The following is a 13,923-nucleotide window of genomic DNA, read 5'->3' on the forward strand; positions in this document are numbered from 1 at the left end:
TTCCTATTGCCCATCCACTTGTCAATATTTCTCTTAAAGAGAGCCAGTGAAGTGTTCTGCTTGATGTGAATGGGAAGTTTGTTCCAGAGTATGGGAATTCTCTGGGTTAGGAACCTGTCCCTCCAGCATGTTCTGTTTATTGTGGTAATGAGGTTTAGATCTCTGGAGCATGTAGCATAGAGGGATTGAGATTTCTTTAAGTGTAGCATATCTAGCAGTTCTGGGTCAGACATGGCTTTGTAGGTCAAGCAGAGATTGCCTCTAAGTAGGTGATGAGAGAGTATAGCTGGAGGTTTTTGAGTCTGTCCATATAGGTCATGTGTCTAAGGGCCAAGATCCTCTTAGTGAGGTATTTTTGTGGCTTTTCTAGTTGTTGTAGGTGTCTAGTGAGGTACATACCAAATGGGGTGTTCTATACTATAATAGATCTAATGAGGGATGAGTAGAGCGGGATTATGAACTCTCTTTTTTCCTGGATGAGAAGCCTTTTGTAATGAGATGTGCCACATAGGACTTTCTGACTTCAGTGGCAATGTGGTCATCAAAGGAGAGGTTGCTGTCAACCTGTGTCCCCAGGTCTCTTATCACACCTTTGGTGTTTAGTGGACTACTGCCTATGTAGTAGTTCATGGGCACCGAATTTTTCCCAAAGAGAATAAAAATGCACTTTTTGGCATTGAGCTTAAGGCCATGGTTCAGGCACCAGTCATTGGTGTCAGTGAGGCCTTTTGTAGAATGTCTACATCAATTGGAGAATCAATATCGGCTCCCAGTTTGCAATCATCTGCTGCCACTAGCTTTTCCATTTCCAATCGTCGGTTCATAGGTGTTTACTAAGCTAATGACCACAATGGTCTTTTTTAAGCCTAGCCATGTATACTAAATCTCTGATAAGTTCTGGTACCCTTGATAAGTGTAAACAGATGAAACATTTATAAGTAGGGGCCTGGGAAATTAATGAACACAGCCTGTAAAATAGTTAGAGACCTAGCTTCCAAACTAGGGGTGAATTTCCTGTTCTCCATCCAGTTGTCCAAGTTACACTTGAATTGGGTTAGGGAGGAACTCTGCTTCACATGGATGGGGGAGCCTGTTCCAGAGACAGGGCAGTCTCTCTGGGATATTTACCTGTCTCTCCAGCAAGTCCTATTTATGTCACAGGCAAGGTTAAGTCTTTAGAATGGGTAATTGTGTTTGCTTTGCAGATAAGCAGGAGATCCATCAGTGTGGGGTCTGACAACTCCTTGTATGCTAGGAGTAGATCTCCTCTATGTATGCCAGGCATAGATCTCCCCTCATTCTTGACATTAAAGAAGCATGTGTCAGATAAGAATATCAAACCTGTAGTATAGGTACATAGCTTTAATAGATTTTTTTTTATTTTGTTCTGACTTTAGAATCCACATTTGTCCAGGTATTCTTTATCCGTTGCATAGTCTAAAACAAATTGATATAGCTGGCCATGTGCATTCTATGCCTTCATACCATTTGGTGGTTATTTAATGCACAATGTCATTCTCTCTCTCTCTCTCTGTCTCTCTCTCTGTCTCTCTCTCTGTCTCTCTCTCTCTCTCATGTCCTTTGGATAATTTGCCTAAGAACCACAATTATGTATTCTAGTTTTGATTGTGACCAGAATGTCTGAGAAGTACTAAGAGGCAAAGAGTACTATGTCTTTATTCCACAAAAGAAGAACTGTCAAAGTTTATAACACATCTGAAATTTGAGAGAGAGAAGTAATATTGCTGTAAAGGGACAGAAGTTTTGAGTTACTGGAAGCCAAGTATGACTATACTGTATATCAATCATTTGTTGCTCATGGGGGACACACAATCCAAGTAGCATGTTGATGCTTATGTTGCTGTACTAAAGAAGTGAGACAGGCTGTGAATTTGGTCAGTTATATGATTTGGTAGTTATACTGTAGAAAAACACCAAAGCGAACAATGTGGCAATGAGTTTTGACAGGACATGCATTTTGGAATATGGAGTACATACAGGCAAGATTAAGAAAATTTTGACTGAGAATTGGCATATTATATCAGTGGACCAAGATATAGCACCTATTTTAGGCCATAGTCCTAGGTTTGTTAATAAAATTGGTATCAACATTAAATTTATTTTAGAGAGGGGCTCCTTTACCAAGACACCCACTTATAGGTGCACAACCAAATGTGGGGCTTGCAAACAATGCCACTCCATCTTTCAGGGTGACAGTGTGACATTGGATAATTATAACCGCACTTGTATTAATTTTTGCTGAGGCAATTGTCTTACGAAGATGGTAGTTTATCTTGCCGTATGTAAGACCTGTTCTGGGTTTTACATAGGCAAGACTGAAAGGAGTCTCAACAAACGCATTTATTCACATCTGTACAGCATAAAAAGAAAAGATGACAAAAATGCGCTGTACAGACATATTAAGAGATTCAGTGAAAATCACCATTTTCATTTTGGTATAGTAGACATAGTGCAGGTTAATCAAAGGGGGGGTGATTTTAAAGGCTTATTGTTATATAAAGAATTTTGGTGGCAAATTTACACAGATGCCTCTGTTACACCGGGCTTGAATGACACAATATCCATCAAACTGTTACTGGCCATAAAATGATACAGTATGATATATTCCAATCATCAGATGTACATATTTATTAAACATTTGTTAGATGTTCTTATGTTTGAGGGTAGTTCATGTTTTGATAGTACAATGGATTTTCATATATTTTACGACACTAATAATTTTTATTAAGATATGTTTTATACATAGTATTGGTTATACATTTTCTAAGCACTTTTAAAAGCAATTTATTATATTAGGATGCATTGAGGACACGAAGGGATTTTAATTGGATATTATATATTTATATATGTTTATACCAATATATGTTTTACCAATTTGATTTGTGGTTATATACAAGTATGTATCTTTTTAAATTTTGGGACTGATTTCAAAAGAAATTGGCGCCAAAAAAGCTATTTAAAGATTAGACTATTTTGTAATGGCATTCTGATGAAGCTTGTATTGTAACAAGTGAAAGCGCTTAACCTTCTTTTACGGAGATTTGGATTTAATTAATGGTCTTATTTTTATTTGAACACACAGTTTGTGCTACAACGTTTTTGTGCTGCGTGGTTTTACTGGTGGTACTGTGGCTTTGTAACAGTAAGTGGAATTCCCAAGACACAGAGGAGCGTTAGCGTCAGTGTACAGTGGATTTGGTAGTTATGGGAGAGGATCATTTAAGGTATTAGAAATTATGATGGACTGGGCATATTACTAATGGAAAACCAGGCTTAACACTAATATGAATTGTGTATTGAGTCAAATCACCTTATCATAGATAAAAAGATCATGTAATAGACTAAAATAAACTTGAATGTGAAGCATAAAATTAAAATAAAATGAGTACATATTTTGTGAGAGTAGCTTTGGTAAATATTTGAAGCTTGAAAAAAAATCATTGAGACCTACTGCAGGACGTGCAGGTAAAAGAACATTTAAAATAATTGTCCTGTGATTAATCAAATCTGTAGAAGTTATGGAAAATTATACGACTTGTTGAAGTGTTTAGAAGAAAAGAAGCTAGACATTGCATGTGCTGGGTCATAAATCATGAAAATTATTTGTTGGGCATGATTTTTCCTGAGAATGTACAGAGAATAAATACCAGACAAGGTAAATGTGCAGAAAAAGCATGACATAAGACTCTGTTTAAAATCTGGAAGGAAAAAAATCACAGTACAATGCTTAGGCTAGACACTGATAGAGGGCATAATGTAATGCCTGCTGAAATGTTTAAAGTATTGGATCTGAAAAATGTTAAATTGAAAATGCTACTGATTAAGCTATGGGTAAGAAAATGCTTGTGTGTGATAAGAGTAAGGAAGCAAGACTGAATTCCTGAAAGCTTTTATAGAAAATAGCTGCTGTGTTTCTATCGACTTGTCAGATTATTGACATGGTGAAAGGAATTCACAGAGTGAATGGATGGTAATGGTGTAGATCAGAAGATGTACAGACTATTTATATGCTTAAATCATGTAAAGATTTATGTACTGGATTTGGGAGCTTACCAGGATATTGTAATAATCACAACCTACCATGCTAGAAGATACGCATGAACTTTGCGGAAAAAGACTGTAAAGGAATTGATCTGTATGGAGCATATGGATGTGATTAAGAAATGGTGACTTTATTGAATTAGTTTTTTCACCATAGCTACAGCAATAAAACCATTTAAAAGTCATATTTGTATTTAACCACAAGATCTTAATAAAGAATTAAAAGGAGAATATTATCTGGATCATAAGATTGAAGTGATGTTGGTCATAGGAGAACAAAGTAAAGTAGGTATAAAATTTGACTTACAAAGCTAAGATACATATGCTGTCTTACCATCTGAAGGTTTGAAGCCACACACTAAGAAAATAAGAAAAATAGATTAAATGCTTCTATCATGAGGTTTCTTAGAATAATGCCATATCTTTTAATATTTATTCTGAATATGCCAGCTTTAAATTTGTCATGAAGAAAATTTAGAACATGGTGTGGAGTAGTACCGGAGTATGAAACAAGAGTTTTGAAATACTTCAACAGTAAGTGAAATGCCCACGTTAAAGCATTTTCATGTCAATACGTCCAGTCATTTACAAGTAGATGCCATACACAATGGAACAGGTGCAGTGATTTTTAAGAAGGCAATAAACTGGCGACCATTTGAAATGGCAAGACCTGCTTCAATGAGTCCCAAAAGACGGAGACTGACTGAAGAAATGGTCATATACCAAGTCTGAGAAGGCAGTTTCTTGGAATATTGTTTTCATTGAGATATGGCAATCAACTTAAAGAATAAGAGTAATGTTCAGCATTCAGCATTACAACTGCTGACATTTTAATAGGTTCCCCATTATTTGTGGCCTTGTCCAGACTTCTTGCTCTAAGAGGTTGAGCGGTATGGCTGGTATATACATTCATCGGTTTACTATCAAAAAGACAAACTGAGATGCTCTGCAGATGAAAAATCTAAAGACAGATGTTCGAATTTTTTTTTTTTCATATTGCTGATCATGCCATGTTCGAAAGTTCTTAACAGCAAATGCTACTGTGCTTTTGCTGATATGAACTCGGAAGTACTACACAGAGATCACGATACACTGCGGTTTGGGACATTCTTTTCCTCACTGTAGTGTGATCTTTGAGTTGGAATATATAGTTAGCAGGGGGTGTGGGGAGCACAACCCCCCACAGGGGGGGCTTGTTCCCCCTGCAAAAATATGATGTGAGGTGTAGGAGTTTCACTTACCTGAGCTCCTATATGGGCGTCACATTCTCTGTTCAAAAATGTCGAATCTGCTGAATTCATTCAGCAGATTCGACATTGTGACCTGATGTATATTTTTAGTTTTGCTCTTTCCTTCGATGTTACTGTGATATCTCTGCACTGGCCCAGTAATCAAGGAACCTCGATCCTCACCACTGGCAACAGTGAGGAACATGCACATTGGGAGGATAACAAGTACACACACACAAAGTATAATTTCCCTTAAGAGCATATACAAACCACAGTCAGTCTGGGGCTGGTTTCTCCCTCTTTCTCCAGATCCCCAGTAAGGCTGCTCACTGGTACAGCTGTAGGGTTGAAGTCTCCAGCACCCTCTGTTCAACCTGTGCTTTGTGTCCCTGCCCAAATAGCTGACACACACACACTTTTTTGATTTATACACAAACGCACACATGGGAAAGGCTGGCACAGGTTTACTAGCTATGCCCTCTTCTGCCAAGACTAAGGTAGTGCCAGCTGCCACCAGCCACTGCTTATCAACTACTTTTAAGGTCCTTACCAAAGAATCCCCAGTCTTACTGTGTAATGTTATTATTAATCCAAATGGTAATTGTGGCCAAGACGTTCAAGGGTATTTAGGAGTGGCCTGTACAGTGTCAACAAATACATATACAAGTACTCTAAGAGCTTAAGTATGTGTCTCAAATAACCACAAAGATAAGTTTATATATATTTAATAATAAAAGAACAAGACAATACTTAAACAACACAGTAACTACAGAGTTCAGAATCCCAGGAAATATTTTAAAACAACATTGTAGGACAGAAAACATCTAAACTAATCTTTACTATATTCCTATCTATATTTAAAAGATACTATGCCCTAAATAACTTGATTACAGAGCAAGGCAGGCAGAAGTGCTGAATGTTTCTAAGTCCAAGACGAGATACGAAATGTCTATCTCTGTCTCTAAATCAATATCCCATTTTACTGCTGTGTTAGCCTGGATTACATCACATTGTCACCTACCTTCAGGTTCTAGGCTAACCAGATACTAACATCTCTGTTACAAATACTTATCTGTCAGATGTGCAGCTGTGAGGAAGTCACCAGAACAATAAAAACACCTTACATTTTAAACCTAATAATTATTTCTCTCCAATTCAATAGAAAAAAAACCTCCTAGCTCTAGACATTGTCTGCTTGCTGCACTGAAACTTTTTATAGCACATCATAAAGCGCATTTAATTTCAACTTACCTTCTTGAAGTTTTGCAAGTTAACTCTGTATATTCCATCTTCTACTCATAAAACATACATTTGCACAGGTATATAGTTTATATACATTTCTGTTATTTTCTACTAGGGTACACTGTGGTTAAATTCTTGAAGCTCTGTACATAACCTACAGTTCTTTTACATTTGTAAGACAAGCATATGAATCCTATTACTGTTCACAAATGACATATGATTATTTACAAGATTCCAGATAACTGGACTGGCAGTATTTCCCTGGTGTCAGATTTCTGCCCTTCCCGAAAACTCAAGCTAGTTTTTTCAAGTGACCCTTGAGAAATGTTGCTTGAGAGGGAGATGGTTGGGCCTGTCTGGAAATACCTTACCCCATGCCCTGTCTTGAGATTCCAGCTGCCTTGGCATTGCTGACCCCATTATCATGCTGCACTGTGTCCCATCATATACCTGCTACCCTAGGCTCCACCATAGTCATTTGGGATTTTCCTGGCTGGCTCCCTGTAGCCATAGATCCCCTCAGACTTCTCCTGGCTTGTACTGCAAATACTTAGCACAAGGGCCTCCCTGTCATGGTAAGGTTTCATAATGTTAACATGGTGCAATTTGTGCCCCTGCCTAGCAGTTCTACCATGCAGTTAATATCACTGACTTTTCTTACCACCTTGTAGGGTCCCTCCCAAGCTGCATGCAGCTTGTTGCATCTGACAGGAATAAGGACCATTACCTGCTGTCCTAGAGCATACTCTCTAGCTGTAACATTCCTGTCATACTAGACCTTTTTCCTGCTGTTGGGCTTCTGACAGGTTCTCCAGGGCCAAGCCCATGAGTTCCTGAGGTATAGGACATAATGCCACAAAAGACTCCTTGTGAGATTCACACTCGCCCTCCCACTCATCTCGAATCAAATCTAGAGGTCCCCTCACCCTATGCCCATACAGCAACTGAAAGGGTGAAAAACCTGTGGGTCCCTGGGGAACCTCTCTGTAAGCAAACAGATGGGGCAAATTTGTCCCAGTCCCACTTAAACTGGTCTGCAAATGCATGTAGCATCGTCTTGAGTGAAGTGTTTAACCTCTTAAGACAGTCTGGGAATGGTAGGGGTTGTTCTTTAGGTGCTTTATCCCACAGTACTTCCACAGACAAGCCAGTAGGTCTGCCATAAAATTAGCACCTATGTCAGTATTTCTTTTGGGGAAATCTACCCTGCTGAAAGTCTTTATCAAAGCATTTGCCACCTTTTCTGTATCAATGGAGGACAGAGCCACTGCCTCAGGGTATCTGGTAGCATAATCTACTACCACTAGGATGTACTTTTCCCTGTGAAACTTGTGGTACTTGGAGGCCCCACAATATCAATAGCTACTCTCTGAAATGGCTCCTCAATCACAGGCAAAGGCATCAAGGGACCTTTCACCTAGTCTCCTGCCTTGCCTACATTTTGGCACTGCTCACAGGTCCTGTTGCATCTCTGGAAATCTAGGACCAATAAAAGTTCTGCATAACACATCTGTGTACGTTGTATGATCATGTGATCTGCAAAGGGAAGATCATGGGCCAGAAGTTAGGCTCTAGGTACTACCAACTGCTGTATTCTCGCACCATCTAGCCCTCCCCCAGGGGTTCACTCTATACAGTAACCCTTTGTCCCAGTATATAGATTCCTCCCTTCCCTTGAGAATCAGGTGCCTCACTAGCTGTCTCCTTCAGACCTTGTAATGTAGGGTCCGACAACTGAGCTTGTCTCAACTTTCTCTTTGTAACCCTTCCCAGCTCCCCTTCCGCAGGAAGTCTGGTGTCCTCTGACAGCTGTGTCTCACTGTCTCCCTGGGTACTACTACTCACCTCTGCCCTTGCAGTCACTCTGTCCAAGAGAACATCAGTAGCCATAAGCAGCTGTGACTCACCTTCAGTCTCACGGCTACATGGTAGCTCTTTCCCTGAAGTAACCACCTCACCAGTCCTGGCTGCAAGTGTGCAGTCTGACTGGGTCTCCCCCAGGCTACCATACCCACATGCTTGTCTCCAAGCCTGACTGCATGTAACTGCAAGCAGACATGGTACTGAATTATCAAAATCATTCCCTGTTAGGACATCTGCAGGGATATCCTCAAACACACCTACTTGCTGGCTTCCTTTTTCACCCTCCCAGTCAAGGTGAACCCTACCCAAAGATATATGGAATGCAGTCCCTCCCAAAGCTCTGACTGGTGTACACTGCCCAAGCAAGTAGTGCTCCTCTGTAACCATTGCAGGTTTCACAATGGTTAGGTCGGAGGCTGTCTCTCCCTCAGCTATGGCCTCTTTCCCATTCCTCAGATAAGATATAACCTCCTGTGGTAGTTTGGTACCCTTGTCTCAAGATAACTTACTGCTGGCTTTTGTCATTCCCACTTACTGCCTCTTCAATCTTTTGTTCCCCAGCTTACCTCTGTGGACATCTATATGCTACATGGTTCCACTGTTTGCATTTGAAACCATTAACCCTTGGTCCTGGAAATGTACCTGGACTAGTGGCTTCCCCTGCTACTGGCAGAATCTGTTGTGGCAGTCTGGGCTGCCCACCATGAGTTTCCTTAGACCCATGAGCAGCACTTGGTGTTCCTTTCCTGTGTAGTGATGCCCTGCTTGCTAGGTATTGGTCTCCCTTCTTCCCCAACTCATCTACAGTATTGCATTGTCTATCAGCTAACCAGATTTTCATGTCCTCAGGCAAAGTGCTAAAGGCTTGTTCCCTCACCAAAAGATCTGCTGGCCCTTCAAAAGTGGTGACCTGACATCTACTCACCCACCTTAAGTGCTTAGTTCAGCAACATATTCACACACACTTTCATCTGCCTTGCGTCTATGCTTGCAATACTTTTTCCTATAAGCTTCAGGTGTTAACTTAAAACATTCTAGCAAACACAATTTGACTGTATTATAATTTAAACAAGCAGTATTAGACAGTTTAGACATTACAGTTACAGCTTTACCATGTAGTATTTGGGTCAGGAACCATACCCAGAGCCCTTGATCAGCATTATACTGTTTACATACCCTCTCAAACATATGAATGAAACTATCAAAATTATCCTCCTCTGCAAATTGTGAAAGAAAATTGTGAAAGAAATTTACTGACCTATGTTGCTTCTGGGGTTTGGTTACTCCCTTTCCCATTACCTCCATGACTCTGGCGAGAGTCAGCATCTCCTTTTCATGTTGCCTCTGCCTCTCATTCTTCTCAGTGTGCAGATGTTAGTTTCTCCCTTTCCTTAGCCTACAGATGTCTGTCTCTCTGCTACTTCTATTTCCAAATGCTTGGCCTCCAACTCAAGTCTCTCTAACTCTAGATGGTTGAGCTGTCCATTTTATGAGAGTTGTACATCTCCACGGCCAGTCTGATTGTCCTCCTGGTTGCTATTCTGTGATGCAGCTGTGACTTAAGCTGCAACCAGGTCTGCTTTAATCAGGTTGACATGCACCAGTCCTTTAGCCTGGCACATCTCGGCCAACTGTTTCTTGTCAGCTTGCCATACTCCTCTGCTGACATGCTAGCCTGCTCTCCCCGACTAACTAAGCTAACAAAACAAAATAAAACAATTGTGATATGAACTCTGAATGTTCACTGTGTGGCATGAACTCTGAATGTTCACTGTGTGGCTGATTGAGAGTAGAAATACCCTCAGTGACCACTGTACACAGGCTACAGGAATTCAATATCCATACCACTACAAGCCAATTAATATGTGATGTGGCTTTCTCACCACTATCAACCAATTTAATATGTGATTTGGATATCCCACCACTGCCAAGCAATTAATATGCGACACCCCTGCACTGGCCCAGTAATCAAGGAGCATCAATCCTCACCACTGGCAACAGTGAGGAACATACACATTGGGAGGATGACAAGTACAAACACAGTAAAGTACAATTTCCCTTAAGAGCATACAGAGAGATCTCTCTCTTCTCTCACACATCACTTTCTTTCTCCAAGACAATAGAAAGAAACTTCTAGCTCTAGACATTGTCTGCTTGCTGCACCAAAACTACTTTTTATAGCACATCATAAAGCACTTTTAATTTCAACTTATTTTCTTGACGTTTTGCAAGTATGTGTGTTCCATCTTCTACTATTAAAACATACATTTGGATAGGTATATAGTTTATATACATTTCTGTCCTTTTCCAGTAGCTTACAGTGTGGTTACATTCTTGAAGCTCCATACATAACATGCAGTTCTCTTACATTTGTAAGACAAGCATACGAATCGTATTACTATTCACAAATCACATGATTATTTACAAAATTCCAGATAGCTGGACTGGCAGTATTTCCCTGGTGTCAGTTGCGAACGGGAATTTTTATTGGTGACATTTTCATAGTAAACTATTTGTATCATATATGTAGTATGATGCATGCACACAATTATGCAGAGTTCATGGGGAATAAGTATTTGGATATGTCTTATATTTGTAGTGTCATGAGCTGTCAACCCAAAAGTGAGGAGAAGTGTCAACCAGCTACTTAAAGTAAAAATGATATTCAGCCCCTGGATCATGTGTAGGGATTGCATCTATATGATTCCAATGACTGTGGCTTTGTTTGGTTCTTTGGAGAAAAGGCAGGTCTTGTGTATTTGTTTAAAAATCTGATATGTAGAATGTGTACAAGTTTGAACTATTTGAATATTGAGTGCAGCCGTGGAACTGGCTAGGAAAGTGATGATACAGTGTATATATCTTGGGTCACAGCACCATCTTGGTCACAGATGTCCCCTTCTTTATCTAATGCTTGCTGGTATACAGATTTTGCAGGTTGCTTTTAGTATTTTAAGATCTTGTCAGCTCAACATTCCTGTGTTTCTTGCATGTCATAATGATCTGATTTTAGTAGCAGATCTTTGGTTCTAATGGCTGCCATTTATTCTGCTTTATGATGCACCTCTTCCTATCAATACCTCCACTTTCATTGTGGTGTGCATTTTTGGTCTCAAGCAGGTGGGAACAGCCTCAGTGATCATGATTCTGGCTCTCCTGAGTGGCTCTGTAGTGGAAAAACTTACTTCAACCTTAATTAGGTGAATTACTCGTGTTTGTTGAAAAATTAGTCATGGTTGTGATTTGCTTGATTTACATAAAAAAAAATTCTTCACAGGCAGCTGGGATTGTGACAATCCATCCATGGTACAAGCAGTTTGCTTTCTGCTCGGATATCCAGCACTTCTTACAGTTCTCTAGCATGTTTAACTACATCACGTAGCCTTGTATCATCATCTTCTCTTACTGACTTTGCATAGTATACAGCACTGGGCTAATGTGTCCTTTGCTACTCTGTACTTTTCATTACATTGCTAATTTCTGCCAGCCTTGATTAATTTTGCTTTACCAGTTGTAGCTGCTATTCATTCAGGGTAGTATATTGTTCACATCTTAATATTGAACTGCACTGTTACACTCAATATTTACATACTTTGAGCATTCACATATTCTTTTTGTCCCCTTCAGTTTTTTTTTTCTTTGGCACACTTACTATTTATGCATTATATTGTGTAGAAAGAACATATTGTACTTGTATGAAAAAGAAACCATGCAAACTTTGTGATTTTCTTTGTTTATTTTCAATTTAGATAAAGGGCTCTTAAAGGCCATTGTGAATGACACACCCCTTGACTCTGTGGCTAGATAAGTAGTGAACAACAAATGCTCTAGTACTAGCCTGACATCTGCTTTTGTTTTTAATGTAGTCATAATTCATTTGTTTAAAAATATGAAAATATGATGTATTTTTGCAGTTATACAGCAAAATAAGACATATGTAAGAATGTGAGCCACTTGTAGACATCTGGATGCTGAACATTTATGTTTGCAATAGCCTAATACTATTTATTTAGGTATTCATATTTCCGTATTAAGAAATGCAAAATTGGCTTGTCACATTTTGCTTTCTAACAACAAAAAATAATGCTTACATTCTTGGAAGACTGGTCATTTTATAGAAATGTGTATGCTGAACATGTTTTATTCTTATAGCAAGTACTACCCCGTATTTTTTGGTTAGGAAGGTCTCATGTGACTTGATTTGGTTCTTCACCAAGTGTAAGGATATCCTTGCCTTACCTTCCTCTTTATCATGATAAAGCTGATGTATTACCTTTTTTCCACTCTTATAAGAAGAAGAAGCCAGTCACTATAGCAGTGGAGCTTAATGCCAACTCATTTTTATATTGTAGAAAGTGGAATTTTGATGTGGAGAACAACAACTTTCAGTTAATGTATTGTGGTGTAACTCCTTTTTATATCCTGTTTCATGTGGTTCTTCTGGTTTTGTGATGATGGGTAATGTAATGGTTATTTTCTAGTCTGTGGGCTTAGTCACATGCATTTAAACCACTCCAAATCATGTTCAGATAGTTGTAAATGTGTGATTCTCCTAGATCTGTTTTATCTACACTGAACCCAACAATCAATCTGAGTTTAGAACCTGCCCTGCCTATCATCCTTAATTGTCTAATTTTAAATATTACAATCTGTCACTTCTCCCTAGTTTCATTTGTGTCCCTTAAACTTGTTAGTATTTCCAGTTACATTCAGCTCTACTATTTGTGCTTTTCTGAAGTCCTTGCTAAACTGTTACTATTTTGGTTGGATTCATCATTATCTGTTGTTTTGCTGGTTGCATTACAGATGCATGTTTTCATGCCCTGATACCAGCTGCAGAGCTGACCTATATTTGTCTGTGTTTGATGAAATGAGGAGGTCAAATCTAGACTCAGCGGGGTTGCAGACAACTAGCACAGATTGTCAGGGGTAGTGGTACTTTTTAGCTTCTTTGGCATTCTTCAGTTGTTGTGTCTTTTGGCTTTTCCCAGTTATGGGTCACCACAGCGGAACTCCGGTCCACTAATAATTGGCAGTAGATATTTACGTGCCGAATTGCCAGCTCTGATGCATAACCTTCACCGAAGGTACGCCCATTCACGCATAGCTCCACACTGAAGACACTTTAGCTGAGAATCGAACAGGACAACGTCTTACTATGAGGCGACAACACTACCGCAGCACCACCACTCAGTAAGGTGTATAAAACATTGGTGTGACCAGTACTACTGCTTGGCACAGAAACCTGGGCAGTCAAGGCAGAGCAGGTGAGGGAGATCCTGAGAGAGGTTGTAGGATGCAAACTGTGAACAGACAAAGAAATGAGGACAAACGGAGCAGAGGCCCACATAGCTTCAATTGCAGAGACGGTGAAAGAAAACCGATTCAGGCTCATGTGCAGGAACAAAACACAATTTGATGAGAAGATTTGTGACAAACTGGAGGAATGCAAGGGAAAACAAGGGTATCCAGCAAAAGGATAGATTATATGAGAAAAAACTTGTGAGTCAGACATGACTGTCGAAGA

General features: G+C 39.5%; 1 protein-coding gene across 1 annotated transcript in view; it reads left to right on the plus strand.

The window, feature by feature from the left end:
* Positions 1-13,923, plus strand: part of LOC122805399 (myosin-IIIb-like) — a 950,073-nt gene that overhangs the window by 36,048 nt on the left and 900,102 nt on the right. The gene's annotated exons all lie outside the window — the stretch shown is intronic.

This window comes from Protopterus annectens, chromosome 6.part1 (assembly GCF_019279795.1).
Source record: "Protopterus annectens isolate FY-2018-M chromosome 6.part1, PAN1.0, whole genome shotgun sequence".
In the NCBI taxonomy this organism is placed as follows: Eukaryota; Metazoa; Chordata; order Ceratodontiformes; family Protopteridae; genus Protopterus; species Protopterus annectens.